Consider the following 18,591-nt stretch of genomic DNA (forward strand, 5'->3'; position numbering starts at 1 on the left):
CTTGCCAACAAAGTTGAAGCCCATGGAATAAAGGGGACAGTGGCAGCATGGATACAAAATTGGCTAAGTGACAGGAAACAGAGGCCCCAATTTTGTCCCAGCCGTCGGGTGGGTTTTCAGGTGGCCGGGGGCCGAAAATCGCAGAAATAGGGGGTCGCGACCCCCCCCGCCCGATTCCCCGCCCTGCCCAACTTTCGCCCCCGTGTTTCAGCGATACCCAAATCAGTCCCGCCCTCCGCAGACGGGAATGGTTGGCGGGAGCCTAATGATCAATTATTGGCATGTTTAATCCTATTTTCAAGGGCCCTTGCAATTTTGCTCCATTCCCACCTGGTGGCATTTTCCCCTTGTTGACTGTCCCCTGCTCGCCTCCAGAATTTCTACCCCGCTGTGTTCATCATTCTTCCAGAATCCTGTGGAGAAGGGAGCGATGCTTGGGCCACACGGGTCTGATCCAGCACTATGTGTCGCAGTTGGAACTGAGCCCCCGCTTGAACGAACCAGGAGGCTGCCTGTTGTTCCCAAAATTGAGGGAGCTTCAAACTCGCTGCATTTACATCCATCTTGTTCTCGAGCTTGTCTCCGCGAAAATCGTCCGCGAAGCTTCGGGGTCACCAATGTAGGAATCAACGGATTCCTATCTAAATCACTGAGGTCTAGGCAGTTCAGTAAATTAACCGAATTTAATTAAACTGGTGAACAAAACAAAAACATGCAGGAGCAACAGCAAACAGGTCTACACAGTAACTAGTTCCACGAGGTCTGAACTCAGAACCTCCCACCTCTGACGTCATGACGTCATCACGTTTCCCGCCACTTGGGGCACCACGTGACCAACGTGATGACGTCATCGCGTTGTTTCAGGGTTTTACAGAAAGCTTGTTTACACTCAGCAAACGGACATAGGTGCTGTAACATTCCTTTAAAGACAGTTATTCATTTGTACAGGAGTTCATTGGTGGTTTTACCACAATATCCCCATTCGCCAAATGACAGACGCCATAACTGCAGCAGCTGCCACCAGATTTTTTATGTACAGGAAAATTATGTCATTAAAACTTTTTACAAGACTTTTCACCCAAGTGACTACCCTTGTGATTAGTGGGGCTTTATTTTTCTCTTACGCGTGCTCCTACGTAGTGGTACCCCTGTGGCTTCAGCAGATGTGGAGGCCCCTTGCTCACTTTCCTGCTGCGCCTGTCTCGACACCTTTGGCGGGCGTCCTCTGTGGTGGCGAGCCTGTGAGGGCTCGCCAGCAGTCTGCTGCTCCTGCGGCTGTGCAGGGCTTGAGACTCCTATCTCACTGGGGTGTGGACCGGATCCGGCGGGCCTCTGACCGAGGGCTCTGAAGTGGCATGGAAGTGTGAGCGCGTGGAGAGGAGCCCCCACTTCCTTGAGGTGTGCCAACAACCTCCCTCTCATGGGTCAGCTCCCCCTCAGCGCCTGCAAGTGACTGGAGAGCACCTTGCTGCACATCAGGGGGCCCCTGGGGACCCGTCTCAGCACTGGAAGTCCTGCTCAGAGGGACTTCCATGAAGGTTTGGTTTCGGTGCTCAATAGATGCCCATCGCTCCTCAAGAGATGCCATTCTATTCAGAGCACTCACCATGTTTTCGACACCCTGGTGACTAAGCTCCTCCATGGCCGCAGCCCTCCTCTCCTCGGCTGCAGCCCTCCTCTCCTCAGCTGCAGCCCTCCTCTCTTTGGCTGCAGCCAGCATTGCCACGGAGGTAGCCATCCTTTCCGTGGCGATGCTTTGATGCGCCAATGACTCCAATAAGGCTCTGCTCATGCTCGCCATGGACTCCTCCATTCGCTCCACACTCGCAGCGACCCTGGAGACAAAACCTCCCAGAGACTCCAGCATCTGTGCATGGAGATCCATCACCTGGAAATGGACATGCAGCTGAGCTGAGCTGGCAGAGCCCTGCGCCCTCCGACGAGGACTCTCCACTGCTGTCCCTGTCTCCACAATCTGCTGATGCTCACTTGTGAGCTGTGAGAGACCAGGTGACAACTCTACTCTATGTCCCGAAGGTCCCACCGAGGTGTGAGTGTCTGCGCTGCTGCTGGGTGCGCTTACTTCTGCTGACGCTGCGCCCTCAGAGGCTGGAGTGTCCTCTGAGGAGTCTGGCTGCAAAGCCTCTTCCTCCTCGGCAGTGGCGACGGGGGCTCCGGATGGTCCTGTGGGGGAGTAAAGGAAAGAGTTTGAGATGTGATGGCAAGGCTACTTGCACATTGGTTTTGGCATATGCTCATAAGTCCAAATGATGTGGCTTCAGAATCATATCAGCAACTCATGCTATGGCAATAAGAGAGATGGGGAACTATTCTGTCACCAGCTTGCAGGCTTGCTCCTGTCTCTCCTGCCCCAGCATCCACAGGCACATCAGCCCCAGCAATCTCCATCACAGCTTCCTCCCAGGGGCTCAGGTGGGCGATTGAGGATGGTCCTCCTCCAGTCCTCGCACGCTCTCGTCTATTGTGAGCCCTCTTTTCCTGCAATGAGAGAGACAAGTGGAGTCTGAGTGAGAGTGCAGGAGTGAGTGTAGAGATTGCATAGCATAGATGCTTAGAAGGAGACAAAGATGGTGTGAGGCTGCAAGACCAAGGGCCCTCCCTGTGTGTTGTCAGTTGTGTTCCAAGCATCAGAGTGAGAGGCAGTGTGAGGGCTGCATGGTGGAATAGTTATGTGAATGTGAGCATAGAGAGAGAGGGAATGGGTAAGGGTGCATGGATGTGACTGTGAAGTGGGATGTGGAGGAAGAGATTGCTGAAGCTGAGTGCTGTTGGGGAAAGGCAATGGGGATCAGGTTGAGGGTGATGGAAACTTCGTACTTACTTTCCCTGTGCGGTGAAGGTCATGGAAGCGCTTCCTGCACTGCATCCAGGTGCGACGGGTGACTCCCAGAGAGTTGACCTCTGCAGCCACCTCCATCCAGGCAGCCCTGGTCTCATTGGGAGGCCTCTTCCTCCCTGAGCGAGGGTAGAGGACCTCCCTGTGGGCCCTTACCCCATCCACCAAGGTCTGCAGTGACGTCTCGTTGAATTTGGCGGCAGCTCGGCCTCTGCCGCTGGCAGCAGCTGGTGCAGGCTTCTCTGCCATTGTGCAACACTGGTTGAGAAGCCTGCAGAGGTGGAGAAGTTTGCTGGACACTTTAAAAGCAGCACAAATGATGACATCATACTGTGGGGTTTTCTGACTGGAAATGGACAATTTGCAAGGCTGCCCACACGCTGGAACTTAATTGGCCACTTGAGGGAAAATTACGTCCAGCTGGCTGACCCATTTTTTTTCAGGTCGGAACCCGACATTCGGGGAACCCAAAAATTTCCCGCACGATCCAGAAAATTGGGCCCAGAGAGTAGAGGTGAATGGTTGTTATTCGGACTGGAGGAAGGTATACAGTGGTGTTCCCAAGGGGTCAGTACTAGGAACACTGCTTTTCTTGATATATATTAATGACTTGGATGTGAGTGTACAGGGCACAATTTCAAAATTTGCAGATGACACAAAACTTGGAAATATAATGAACAGTGAGGAGGATAGTGATAGACTTCAAGAGGACATAGGCTGGTGGAATGGGCGGACACGTGGCAGATGAAATTAAATGCATAAAAGTGTGAAGTGATATATTATGGTAGGAAGAACGAGAAGAGGCAATATAAACTAAAGGGTACAATCCTAAAGGGGGTGCATGAACAGAGGGTATATGTGCACAAATCGTTGAAGGTGGCAGGGCAGGTTGAGAAAGCAGTTAAAAAATCTTACGGGATCCTGGGCTTTATTTTTTTAACATTCGTTCATGGGATGTGGGCATCGCTGGCAAGGCCAGCATTTATTGCCCATCCCTAGTTGGCCTTGAGAAGGTAGTGGTGAGCTGCCTTCTTGAACCGCTGCAGTCCGTGTGGTGAAGGTACTCCCACAGTGCTGATAGGGAGGGAGTTCCAGGATTTTGACCCACCGACGATGAAGGAACGGTGATATACTTCCAAGTCAGAAAGGTGTGTGACTTGGAAGGGAATTTGGAGGCGATGGTGTTCCCATGTGCCTGCTACCCTTGTCCTTCTAGGTGGTAGATTTTGTGGGTTTGGGAGGTGCTGTCAAAGAAGCCTTGGTGAGTTGCTGCAGTGCAGCTTGTAGATGGTACATTGCAGCCACGGTACGCTGGTGGTGGAAGGAGTGAATGTTTAGGGTGATGGATGGGGTGCCAATCAAGGCGGGCTACTTTGTCTTGGATGGTGTCGAGCTTCTTGAGTCTTGTTGGAGCTGCACTCATCCAGGCATGTGGAGAATATTCAGGCACACTCCTTACTTGTGCCTTGTAGATGGTGGAATGGCTTTGGGGAGTCATGAGGTGAGACACTCGCTGCAGAATACCCAGCCTCTGACCTGCTCTTGTTGCCACAGTATTTATGTGGCTGGTCCAGTTAAGTTTCTGGTGAATGGTGACCCCAAGGATATTGATGGTGGGGGATTCAGTGATGGTAATGCCATTCAATGTCAAGGAGCCGTGTTTAGACACTCGTTTGTTGCAGATAGTCATTGCCTGGCACTTGTGTGGTGCGAATGTTACCTGCCACTTATCGGCCCAAGCCTGAATATCGTCCAGGTCTTGCTGCATGCGGACATGGACTGCTTCATTATCTGAGGAGTTGCGAATGGCATTGAACACTGTGCAGTCATCAGCAAACATCCTCACTTCTGACCTTATGATGGAGGGATGGTCATTGATGAAGCAGCTGAAGATAATTGGGCATAGGACACTATCCTGAGGAACTCCTGCAGCGATGTCCTGGGGCTGTGATAATTGACCTCCAACCACCACAACCATATTCCTTTGTGCTAGGTATGACTCCAGCCAGTGGAGAGATTTCCCCCAATTCCCATTGACTTCAGTTTTACTAGGGCTCCTTGATGCCACACTCGGTCAAATGCTGCCTTGATGTCAAGGGCAGTCATTCTCACCTCATGAACAGAGGTATAGAGTACAAAAGTGTGGAAATTATGATGAATCTGTATAAAACACTGGTTCGGCCTCAACTGGAGTATTGGCCCTGAAATTAGGTTCGGGGGCTTGCCGCGCGTGCAAGCCCCCGATCTGCACTCACCCTGCGTGCTGACATCTGAAGCCCGGGCCTGCTTGCATTTCCTGTCACAGGCCCGGTTCAGATGTCAGCGTGCAGTACTTGCCTGATCCAGCGGCGTAGTTAGTGCGATGTGCCGGCTGGGATCAGGTGAGCACTGTACAACCAATCAGGGGAGGGGAAGGTTCATTCATGAGTTTGAGAGTAATAGCTGTCAAACTCATGAAAACTACGGGGGCCCAAAACACTATTTAAACTTTAAATAAAAATTTAAAAAACATCCCAATCATTAAATTAAGTATAAATAAGTTTAAAAAAATAATTTAAACAATAATTTTTTTTTGTTGAAAAAAATAAATTTTTAATAAAAAGGGTCTAAAACTAAACTTACCTTATTGTAGATTCTTTAAAATAATAAACCTATGGAAAAAAAAATTCTAAATTGCACTAAAACACCACTTACCTGTAAAAATAAATACTTACGTGTGCTTTTTACAAGCGTAAAGACCGGAGGCCTTTAGACATGCGCAAATCCCCCAAAACAGAGGAAATCCAAGACGCACGCGCTGCCCCCTACAGCGCACGCGCTAGCCTCTTCACCTCTTGGGTTAGAGGAGAGGAAATGCCGGTTTTCAGCGCATGTGCTGTGCATGCTGAAAACCGGCATTTCCTCCGGCCAGACGCGTGAGTACCCCTTCCGTACTCACGCGTTTGGGGAGGAATTACTGCCCCAATGTGTCCAATTCTGGGCACCGCACTTCAGGAAGGATGTGAAGGCCTTAGAGAGGGTGCAGAAGAGATTTATGAGAATGATTTCAGGGAGGAGGGACTTCAGTCACGTGGATAGACTGGAAAAGCTGTTCTTCTTAGAGAAGATAAGATTGAGAGGAGATTTGATTGAAGTGTTCAAAATCATGAGCGGTCTGGACGGAGTAGATACTGAGGAACTGTTGCCATTGGCGGAAGGTTCAAGAACCAGAGGACACACATTTAAGGTGATTGGCAAAAGAACCAAAGGTGACATAAGAAAAAACTTTTTTACTCAGTGAGTGGTTAGGATCTGGAAAGCACTGCCTGAAAGGGTGGTGGAGGCAGACTCAATCATGGCTTTCAAAAGGAAGTTGAATAAGTACCTGAAAGAAAAAAATTGCAGGGCTACGGGGAAAGGGCGGGAGAGTGGGACTAGCTGAGGTGCTCTTCCAGAGAGCCGGCACGGGCTCGACGGGCCAAATGGCCTTCTTCCGTGCTGTAACCATTCTACGATTCTATGATTCTATGATATAGTTCTTTGTTTATGGTTGAGACAGGATGGGCCAAAAAGCCATCCTCATCCGTATTTACCTCATGTCTGGCCACCTATAACTATCCACGGTTCTTTCGCCAAAGTGACAGTGGACAAGGAAGAGAACACCTATGGAAATTCACCCCCTATGTTACAAAATAAAATTTATATAAGAAACATGGAACATTTAATTGCAATCTTATAATATGTTTTCGTTGTGTCTAGAAAGACTACTGCAGTCCTCACAGTGTTCAGAGTGATTGACAGTTCTGTTATTGGTTATTTCTTTATGAACATTGATTGAAATCTTTGTGTGCTGCAGCTGCTGGATGAATTGCAATGATGAAAACCCTTAAAAGGAAGTTCTGCAATAGAAAGCTTATGGTTTTCTGTGTGAATACAGATTGCAGAACAAATGAAGTTATGTCATAATAGCCTGGATTAGGTAAAAGAACTGTTAGTTTCAGAATGCTGGAATTTACAGTTTCAATTCATGCTTTGAGTTTGGCTTATGCAAAGATTAGTATCAGGCTGAAGATTTTTAATCTTCCTGTCCCTCTAAAAAACTGATGCCATTCAAAGGATTTCTCAATGATGAGAGACTTGGTGGGAGCACCATGGGGAAAACTTTCTTTGTGTGCTAGCTGTAGCAAAATCATAAATCCATTTATTAACAACAACTTTTATTTATATAGTGCCTTTAACATAGTAAAACGTCCCAAGGTGCTTCACAGGAGCGTTATCAAACAAACTTTGACACAGAGCCATATAAGGAGATATTAGGCCAGGTGACCAAAAGCTTGGTCAAAGAGGTAGATCTTAAGGAGCGTCTTAAAGGAGGAAAGAGAGGTAGAGAGTCTGTGGTGTATGTAACCTGTTCCACCTTAAGAGAACTACCTTAAGAGATGTACTACTTTCTCTTGGCTGCTGTATACTGTAATACCGGTGGTGACCACACCGGTATATAAACGTTGTGTAGTGATTTGCTGGGCAGTTCAGCCTTGACCTCCGAATAGTAAAGACCTGTTAAAGTTATTCTTGTTGTCTGTGTCCAGTGATTTATAATAAACATAACTGGGACACACAGACTCAACAGTGGCGACGAGTCCGATCTTACCCTGCGGCAGTTTTACATCCAAGGCAGCTTCGTCCTCAGAACGGGTGTCGAGAAGAGGCATCCGCCCTCATCATCCTGCTGAGCACCACATCGCACGGGAGGCATCGAGAACCCGGGTTAAAAAGAAAAATTCTGACCACGAAGCCCTCCATCAGCGACAGGCAGTGATCATCCCTTCTACCACGGTGGTGGGTAAGCCGATCAGCGACACGAGCAGAAAGTCGGCCGCGTTGGCTGTGGAGTAGGGGAGGGAAAATAGAGGAAAAAGGGCGGAGAACTCGACCGTGGCCAGTGAAAAGGGCCGGGCTGCAATCGGGGCCAAGAGGCGCAGCGACTGGGGCAGCGTTAAGGCCACGAGAACCGCGGGGGAGCAAAAAGCAGCGTCGGGGAATTGAGAACCGCTGGGGAGGCGAGAACGGCAGCAGCACGGCAATCGCCATTGCAGCCAGCGGGGGAAGAAGGCAAACTCGGGAAGCCGCCATTGTAGTCGGCGGGGGAAGAAGACGAGCGCGGGAAAAAACCGCCAAGCGCGGGAAGCTGCCATTTTAGTAGGCGGGGGAAGAAGACAAGCGCGGGAAGCCGCCATTTTGGGAAAAAGAAAATTTAAAGAAACTTGCAAGGATGCCTAAACATGGTAACATCAATGCTTTTGATAGCGATGTCGAAGATTGGGCCACGTATGTAGAATGCATGGAAGTCTATTGTAAAGCAAATGAGGTACCAGATGATAAGAAAGCAGAAACCTTATTAAACTCAATGGGTGCGAGGACGTACGGGCTATTGAAGCACCTTGTATCACCAGATAAACTGACGGATCAGACTTTCGCGAATATTGTTACTGTCCTGAAAAATCATTTAAACCCCATGCCGCTGCTGATAGCGGAACGATTTAAATTTTACAGAAGAACGCAGCTGAAAGAAGAAAGCAACGCTGAATTCTTAATTGAACTGCGTAAGCTATCAAAGTACTGTCAGTTTGGAACAGGACTAGCAGATGCGCTGAGAGATAAATTTGTGTGTGGATTGTTAAAAGAAGGAACACAAAAGCGACTGCTAGAAGAGAATGATCTTACGCTTGATAAAGCTGTCACTATTGCAGCATCGCACGAAGCCGCAGCGAGAGGCACTGCGGAAATGCAGCTAAGGTCATCGGAACTCAGCACCAATCAAATGGCCTTGGGTGCAGTAAAGTGTTATCGTTGTGGAAAGACAACGCACGATCAGAACCAGTGCTGGTTCAAAAATCAGGAATGCAGAAAATGTGGCAGGCTTGGTCACATAGCTAAAGTATGCCGGTCAGGAAAGAAGACCAGCAACAAAAAGTCACCGCAGGAAAAGTGCAGAAAGGTACACAAGGTGACAGAGAACAGTTCGGATGAACAGAAGTCAGATTCAGACTCCAGCAGTAAGGAACTGGGTTGTCTAAGAGTACACAATGTGGGTAATGAAGCAGACCTCCAAACTATCTGGGTCACACTTCAGATAGCAGGAGCCCAAGTGAAGATGGAATTGGACACTGGATCGGCATTGATGGTCATGAATAAGCAAGATTACAAAAGGTTATTCCCACATATTCCCCTACGGGATACGGAGATTGTATTGAAAACATACACGGGGCAAAGAGTATACCCCATCGGAAAGATAAAGGTAAAGGTGGTCCACAAGGGCAAAGAAAGCCGAGGAATGGACTTATATGTGCTACCTGAGGGAGGTCCACCACTACTGGGACGGGAGTGGATCAGGAGAATAAATATGGACTGGCATTCCTTAAAAGCACTAACGGTAGATTCCGGTAAAAAAGAAGATATCAAACCTAAACGATTGTCCAGAATATTGGACGATGCTAAAGAGGTGTTCCAACAGGGACTGGGAACACTGAGAGGAATTACGGCAACCATCAAGTTTGAAGAACATGCAAACCCGAAATTTTTCAAAGCCAGACCGGTACCTTATGCGATACAACCTGCTGTGGAAGCTGAGCTGGAAGGGCTAGAACGTTCAGGAGTACTGTCTAAGGTGGACTGGAGTGAGTGGGCCACGCCCATTGTTCCCGTCATGAAGCGTTCATCGAGCAACAAGCCGGGGGAACCGGGGAAGGTTCGCATCTGTGGAGATTTCAAGATCACTGTTAATCCGGTGCTTCACACGGTGCAATATCCGCTTCCGCGGATTGAGGATATCTTCGCTTCGTTGTCTGGTGGGAAACACTTCACCAAGATAGACCTGGCGCAGGCGTACTTACAGATGGAAGTTGAGGAAGAGTCACGCCAGTATCTCACGATCAACACGCATAGAGGCTTGTATCGGTATAATAGACTGGTTTTTGGAGTGGCATCGGCTCCAGCAATTTGGCAGAGGGCCATGGAGCAGGTATTACAGGGAATTCCAGGCACACAATGTTACCTGGACGATATTCTGATTACAGGAGATGATGATGAGGAACATCTTGCAAATTTGGAACTGGTGCTCACCAGATTGAAAGAATATGGACTTCGAGTTAATCGCCAGAAATGTGAGTTCTTTCAGAAGCGGATCTCGTACTGTGGTCACGTCATTGACCAGGAGGGGCTTCACAAGTCACCTGACAAGATCGAAGCTGTTGTGAAGGCTCCCGCTCCGGAAAATGTATCCCAGTTGAGGTCGTTCCTAGGGTTGATTAACTATTACCATAAGTTTCTGCCAAATTTATCCACGGTGCTGCACCCGCTGAACGCTCTTTTGCAGAAGGGAGTACCATGGAAGTGGAGCGAGGACTGTAAGAGGGCCTTTCGCAAAAGCAAGGCATTGATCACCTCAGAGGAAGTGTTGGCTCACTTCAACCCAACGCTGCCTATTCGGTTGGCTTGTGATGCTTCTCCATATGGTATTGGGGCAGTACTCTCACACAAGTTGCCAAATGGCTTGGAGAGGCCAGTCGCGTTCGCATCCAGATCATTGACCTCCGCTGAGCGCAACTATGCTCAGATAGATAGGGAGGCTCTCAGCCTTGTGTGGGGAGTAAAGAAGTTTAATCATTACCTGCAGGGCCAAAAGTTTACGCTACTGACAGACCACCAGCCGTTGGTATCCATTTTTAACCCTAAGAAGGGTGTTTCGGTGATGACAGCACAGAGGCTCCAGAGATGGTCCCTTTTCCTAGGGGCACATCAATATCAGATTGAATTCAAAGGTACAAAGCAGCATGGTAATGCTGATGGGCTGTCGCGCCTGCCACTACCTTCAGCGGAGGAGGCACCGACGGTTGACCCTGTTGAGTTATTTCACTCGACCATCATCGAATGTTTACCAGTCACCAATGCAAGTATTGAAAGAGAAACCAGGAACGACCCGACACTGTCCCGGGTCTACGAATTGACAGTGAACGGATGGCCAGCACATGGTGATCCACTGTTACCGGCATTCTCAGCAAGACGAGAACAGCTGTCCGTCTGTCAAGGAACATTGATGTATGGAACAAGGGTGATTATTCCTCCTAAGTTAAGAGAGAGAGTTCTAAAGGAACTGCATGAAGGTCATCTGGGGGGAGTCAAGATGAAAAGCCTTGCTAGGGCTTATGTGTGGTGGCCGGGTATCGACCAACAGATAGAGGATCTGACGAAAAGCTGCTCAGGGTGCCAAAAAGTGCAAAATGCACCTCCGATTGCACCGCTGCATCCATGGGAATGGCCTTCAACCCCATGGCAACGTGTACATATTGACTTTGCTGGTCCACTCATGGACTCCATGTTTTTAATTGCGGTGGACGCACATTCTAAATGGCCAGAAGTGATTAAGATGACTACCACTACCTCAGAAAAGACGATCGCGGTGCTAAGAACGATATTTGCAAGAAATGGATTGCCAGAACAAATATGTTCAGACAACGGACCGCAGTTCGTGTCAGAAGAATTCCAGAAATTCATGAAGAAGAATGGGGTGAAACATTATACCTCTGCCCCATATCATCCGGCTACAAACGGGTTGGCTGAGAGATTTGTACAAACGTTCAAAAAAGCAATAAAGGCCATGAGCGAAGATCAGATTCCACTACAACACAAGGTGGACAATTTCCTACTGGCATATCGAAACGCCACTCATGCAGTGACAAATCAAAGCCCTGCCATGATGTTCTATAACAGGAGGTTGCGGTCCAGGTTGGACTTGTTCAAACCAAATGTGCGGAGGGAAGTCGAAAACAAACAGTTCCAGCATATAAATAACAAGACCACTCGGAGTTTCGAAATAGGACAACCAGTGTTAGCCCGGGACTATAAAAATGAGAAATGGCAATCTGGAACAATTCGGGCCAGACAAGGACCCCTGATGTACACGGTAGATATTGGTGAAAATGTAATACGACATCATGCTGACCAACTGGTAGAATCGAGAACAAGGGTCGAACCCAGGGTTACGGCAGAGACAACCGTGGAAGAAGTTAGTGAACCTGAAGCATCTACCTCAGAAGTGAATGTACCTGATGATGATGTCCAATCCATAAGAGATCAACTAGATGAGTCACCCCAGCAACGAGAATCAGAGACCCCTGAAAAGCGTTATCCAACTCGGATCAGGAGGCCTCCTCAGAGACTGAATCTTTGAACTGTTTTGCATGAAGTTGTATATATATATATATATATATATATGTTATTATGTTATGTTAAATGGGGATATACACTGTTAAGCTAAAAAGGGAGGATTGTGGTGTATGTAACCTGTTCCACCTTAGAAGAACTACCTTAAGAGATGTACTACTTTCTCTTGGCTGCTGTATACTGTAATACCGGTGGTGACCACACCGGTATATAAACGTTGTGTAGTGATTTGCTGGGCAGTTCAGCCCTGACCTCCGAATAGTAAAGACCTGTTAAAGTTATTCTTGTTGTCTGTGTCCAGTGATTTATAATAAACATAACTGGGACACACAGACTCAACAGAGGCGGAGAGGTTTAGGGAGGGAATTCCAGAGCTCAGGGCCTTGGCAGCTGATAGCACAACCACCAATGGTGGAGCAATTAATATTGGGATGCTCAAGAGGTCAGAATTGGAGGAGCGCAGATATCTTGGAGGGTTGTAGGACTGGAGGAGATTACAGAGAGATAGGGAGGAGTGAGGTCATGGAGGGATTTGAAAACAACGATGAGAATTTTAAAATCGAGGCTTTGCTGGGCCAGGAGCCCATGTAGGTTAGCGAGCACAGGGACTTGGTACGAATTAGGACATGGGCAGCGGAGGTTTGGATGATCTCAAGTTTACAGAAGTTGGCCAGGAGTGCATTGGAATAGTCAAGTCTAGAGGTAACAGAGAGATGGATGAGGGTTTCAGCAGCAGATGAGCTAAGGCAGGGGTTGTAATGTATGTACCTTTAAGGGGGCGAACTACTTTTTACAGCTCCTGTATCCTGTAGTACCGGCAGTGACCACACCTGTATATAAACCCTGAGTAGTGCTCTGTACAGTCAGTTGCAGTTTGAACCCTCATTCAGTAAACACCTGTTGACCGTTCCCTGCAGTCTTTGTCTGATTATTGAAGGACACCACATTAAGATACCCGGATCTAACATTGGCGACGAGAAAGATTCGAACCTACCTGCAACTCTGCATCACCTCCCAGGGATTCGCTCCTGGAGAACAGTGGAAGGAAGTCGAGTCCAGAAGCACGGGCATTGCAGGGGAGGCTGTCGAGAGCCAGGCTTGGCATTCCAGCCACGGTGGTCCAGCGAAACGGGCTGGCAACAGGTACTGCGCAGACCCTTCCCGGACAGTGGCGGCTAGTGCCGACCGAGCGGCACAGAAAAAGGCCGAGCAGCGTCGACGGGGGAGAGAGAGAGGGCAGAGCGTACGGGGCGCAGCCGGTGTTCAAGGGCCGAGCAGCGTCAACGAGAGAGAGCAGAGCGCAGCCGGTGTTCAGGGCTGAGCAGCGTCAACGGGGGAGAGAGGCGAGAGAGAGCAGAGCGCAGCCGGTGTTCAAGGGCCGAGCAGCGTCAACGGGGGAGAGAGGCGCGCAGGAAAACGCGAGGTGCTGCCATTGCCACGAGGACCGCAGAGAGTGGCATTGGCAGCAGCACAGAAGCAGCGCACAAAACCCACAGGGCATCGCCATTTGCCAGGAGGACCGCCGAGAGTGGCGTTGGCAGCAGCGCGGGAGACGCCATTTTAAGCCGCTGCGGGGAAGAAAGGAAAGCACGGGAGACGCCATTTTAAGCTGCAGCGGGGAAAAAAGGAAAGCGCGGGAGACGCCATTTTAAGCCAGTCTAACCACACCCAAAAATGCCGAAGAGTGGCAGTATCACAGCGTTCGACAAGGAAGTCGAAGATTGGACGACATATGTATACTGCAAGGCGAATGAAGTGCCAGATGACAAGAAAGCGCTGGTATTGTTGAATTCAATGGGTGCAAAAACGTATGTGTTAGATCCGTGATTCTTAAAATAGGATATTCCCAAGAAGTACACGGAGGCTGTAACTTAACAATCAACAGGTGCTTACTGGAGTAGAGTAGTCTCAAGACTGGGAGTACAGAGGCATGCTCAAGGCTTATATACAGGTGTGGTCACTGCCGGTACTACAGTATACAGGAGCTGTAAAAGTAGTTCTCTCTTAAAGGTACATATACTACAATTCCTCCCCCTTTAGATTAACAGTACCCATAACATTCAAATAACAATTAACACTTTAACATGCACATTAAACAGAAATAGTCCATTTATAAATTCAGTCTTTGGGGCGGCTTCCTGATCCTTTCTGGATAGCGCCTTTCCTGAGGTTCTTGTTCTTGGTGCGAAGGCGATTCTGGCCCCCTTCCATCGGTTCCCACTGCTACTGTTTCTGAGGTAGATGCTACCGGTATGTCGGGTTCATTCCCAGGTACACGAGACATGGGGTTGACTCGTTCCTGTGACGCTAAGATCTGGTCGACGTGGCGTCTCACAATGTTCTCCCCGACATCCACTGTGTACATTAATTTCTCTGTTCGGTAGTCACGGGCCAAGACTGGTTGTCCTACATTGAAGCTCCTTGTCGGCTTCTCATTGATGTGCTGGAATTGTTTATCCTCAACATTTCTTCGTACATTTGGTCTGAGCAAATCCAGATGAGATCTCAACCTTCGGTTAAAGAACATCATGGCCGGGGTCTGGTTGGTGATTGTATGTGTCGCATTTCTGTAGGCTAACAGGAAATTGTCCACCTTATGCTGCAGTGGAATGTCGTCATCGCACATGGCCCTTACTGCTTTTTTAAAGGTTTGTACAAACCTCTCAGCCAATCCATTGGTGGCTGGATGATACGGAGCGGAGGTGTAATGCCTTACCCCATTCCTTTTCATAAATCTTCGAAACTCTTCGGACACAAACTGTGGTCCGTTATCAGAGCAAATCTGCTCTGGCAAGCCATTCCTGGCAAAGATGGTCCGTAGGACTGGAATAGTTTTCTCCGTGGTGGTGGAGGACATTTTGATCACCTCAGGCCATTTCAAGTGCGCATCCACAGCTATTAAAAACATTGAGTCCATGAATGGACCAGCAAAATCAATATGCACCCGTTGCCATGGAGAAGAGGGCCACTCCCATGGGTGTACAGGGCCGTGTGGTGGTGCATTTTGGACCTTCTGGCATCCTGAGCAGCTCTTAGATAGGTCCTCAATTTGTTGATTGATCCCCGGCCACCACACATAAGCCCTAACAAGGCTTTTCATTTTCACCCCTCCCAGATGACCTTCGTGAAGCTCATTTAGCACTCTCTCCCTTAACTTGGGTGGAATTACCACTCGGGATCCACACATCAATGTCCCCTGGCATACTGACAGCTGTTCTCTTCTGGATGAGAATGCTGGCAACAGTGAGTCGCCATGTGTTGGCCATCCCCTCACCGTCAAATCATATACCCGAGACAGTGTCGGATCATTGCGGGTCTCCTTCTCTATATCCGCGTCAGTTACTGGCAATCGTTCAATTATTGATGAATAAAATATCTCGATAGGGTCCACTGCGGGTGCTTCCTCCACAGTAGGCAGTGGCAAGCGTGATAGCCCATCAGCATTTCCATGCTGTTTCGTGCCTTTATATTCTATTTCATATTGGTTCTCCCCTAGAAAAAGGGACCATCTTTGTAACCGTTGTGCAGTCATCACTGGAACGCTCTTCTTTGGATTAAAGATGGAGACAAGTGGTTGGTGGTCAGTCAGCAAGGTGAACTTCTGCCCGTGCAGATAGTGATTGAATTTTTTTACTCCCCATACTAGGCTGAGGGCCTCCCTGTCGATCTGGGCGTAGTTGCGCTCGGCTGCGGTTAGTGACCGAGATGCAAAGGCTACTGGCCTCTCCAACCCATCTGGGAATTTGTGCGACAACACTGCTCCAATACCATAGGGTGATGCATCACATGCCAACCGGATTGGTAGTGCTGGGTTGAAATGGGCCAACACCTCTTTTGATGTGATCAAATCTTTGCACTTCTGGAAAGCTCGTTTACATTCGTCATTCCACTTCCATAGTACCCCCGTTTGCAGTAGGGTATTCAGTGGGTGTACTACTGTAGACAAATTTGGTAAGAACTTATGGTAGTAGTTCACCAACCCGAGGAACGACCTCAGTTGTGACACATTTTCTGGTGCTGGAGCCTTGACTACTGCCTCAATCTTTTCAGGGGACTTATGTAACCCCTCTTCATCAATAATGTGGCCACAATACGAGATCTGCTTCTGGAAAAACTCGCACTTGTGGCGATTAGCTCGTAGCCCATATTCCTTTAATCTAGTGAGCACCTTCTCCAGGTTGGCGAGGTGACATTTTCGCCCGTGACCAGGATGTCGTCCAAATAACACTGGGTCCCTGGAATCCCTTGCAGGACTTGATCCATTGCCCTTTGCCAAATAGCCGGAGCCGATGCTATCCCGAACACCAGTCGGTTGTATTGATAGAGACCTTTATGAGTGTTGATCGTGAGGTACTGTTTCGAGGCTTCTTCTACCTCCATTTGCAAGTACGCCTGGGCCAGATCAATTTTGGTGAAACGTTTACCTCCAGATAGCGAGGCAAAAATATCCTTAATCCGTGGAAGCGGATATTGTACCGTGTGAAGGACTGGGTTCACTGTCACCTTAAAATCCCCACAGATGCGGACCTTCTTTGGTCCGAGTCCCTCCTGGAACACTTCTTGTGCGTCAGTTAGCATTTTTGACAGTCATCCAGGTGTGGCGTCGTCATCCTTTTTGGCCTCAACCTTCAGTGCCTGTATGGAATGCCAATCTAATTGTATCTTCCGGATCCATTGACATCCTAGTAGTGGTGGTCCTCCATCTGGCAATACATATAGGTCCATTTTAGGTATTTCCTGGTCTTTGTATATCACTTTCACCCTTATTTTTCCTTTGGGGTAGACTTTTTGCCCCGTGTACGTCTTCAAGACAATCTCTGTAGCTTCCAAGGGTATATGTGAAAATAGCCGCTTGTAGTCCCTTTGGTTTATGACTGTTAGGGCTGATCCAGTGTCCAATTCCATTTTCACTTGGACTCCGTCTATCTTGAGTGTGACCCAGATAGTCTGGTGATCCTCCATTTTGGTTACCTTATGTAGTTTCAGACAACCCAGCTCCTTGCTTCTGGAGTCTGTATCACTTCCCTGTTCGTCTGAACTAATGTCCATCACCTTATGTACCTTTTTGTACTTCTCCTGTGGAGATTTCTTGCTGTTGGTTTTCTTCCCTGGCCTGCAGACTCTTGCTATGTGTCCTGTTTTTCCACACTGTCTGCACACTTGGTCCTTGAACCAACAATCCTTCTGGTCGTGTGTTGTTCTGCCACAGCGATAACACTTCCCTGCTCCATATGACATTTCATTGGTGCCGTATTCTTGTGGTCTCCGTTGTATCTCTGCAGCGCCCCGTGCGGCTGCTTCATGTGATACTGCCATGCTGAAAGCCTTGTCCAGCGTAAGATCCTTTTCTGATGGAAGCCGTTTCCGTGTTCCTTCAATTTGAAGCTCACACACAAACTTGTCCCTTAACGTATCTGATAGTCCCACTCCAAACTGGCAGTGTTTCGATAACTTGCGCAGTTCTGTTAAGTACTCAGCATTACTTTCGTCTTTATGCTGGTTCCTTTTGTGGAACTTAAATCTTTCTGCTATCAGCAGCGGTGTGGGGCTTAAGTGGTCCTGTCGGATTTCTACTATGCTTTCGAAATTCTTATCCACTGGCTTCTCTGGGGTTATCAGGTTTCGCAGTAAGCCATAAGTTTTTGCACCCATAGAATTTAACAAGACCAGAGCTTTCCTAGCATCTGGCACTTCATTCGCCCTGCAGTACACCTCAATGCGTTCCACATATGTCGCCCAATCTTCGACTTCATTGTCGAACGCCGTGATACTGCCACTCTTCGCCATCCCTGGGTGTGATTTAACTGTCTAAAATGGCGTCTCCCGCGCTCTCCCTTCTTCTCCGCTGGCACAAATTGGCGTCTCCCGCGCTTTCCTTCCTTCCCGCGCTCGCCCTTCTTCTCCGCTGCGGCTTCTAAAAATAGCGTCTCCCACGCTCTCCCTTCTTCTCCGCGGCTCAATGGCATCTCCCGCGCTCTCCCTTCTTCTCCCCGTGGACGCGGTTCAGCCCTCGAGCCCTGGCTGTTCTCTGCGTGTTCTCCTGTGCGCCTTTACTGTTGCCGTCGCTCTGTCCTGAACCCGGCTGTTGCTTTACCCTCTCTCTCTCTCTGTTTGCTTTTCCTCGACGCCGCTCAGTTTTCAACCCCCGGCGCTTCACCCTCTCTCTTACCCCGTCGACGCTGCTCGGCTTTTCTACGCCATCGGTCGGCTCCAGCCGCCGCTGTCCGGGGAGGGTGTGCGCTGCACCTGTTGCCAGTCTGTTGCTGGATCGTCGTGGCTGTGGTACCAAGCTCGGCTCTCTACAGCCTCTCCTGCGATGTTTACTTTCTGCCGGATGACTGGGTGGTTGCTCGTGGTCGACGCCCGTGCTTCTGGCCTCGACTTTCTTCCACCGTCCTCCCGGAGCGAATCCTTGAAGGGAAATGCAGAGTTGCAGACAGATTCGAATCGACCTCGTCGCCACTGTTAGATCCGTCATTCTTAAAATAGGATGTTCCCAAGAACTACACGGAGGCTGTAACTTAACAATCAAC

Source organism: Somniosus microcephalus, chromosome 4, assembly GCF_052327205.1.
Source record: "Somniosus microcephalus isolate GS21.2 chromosome 4, FLI_Smic_1.0, whole genome shotgun sequence".
NCBI lineage: Eukaryota > Metazoa > Chordata > Chondrichthyes > Squaliformes > Somniosidae > Somniosus > Somniosus microcephalus.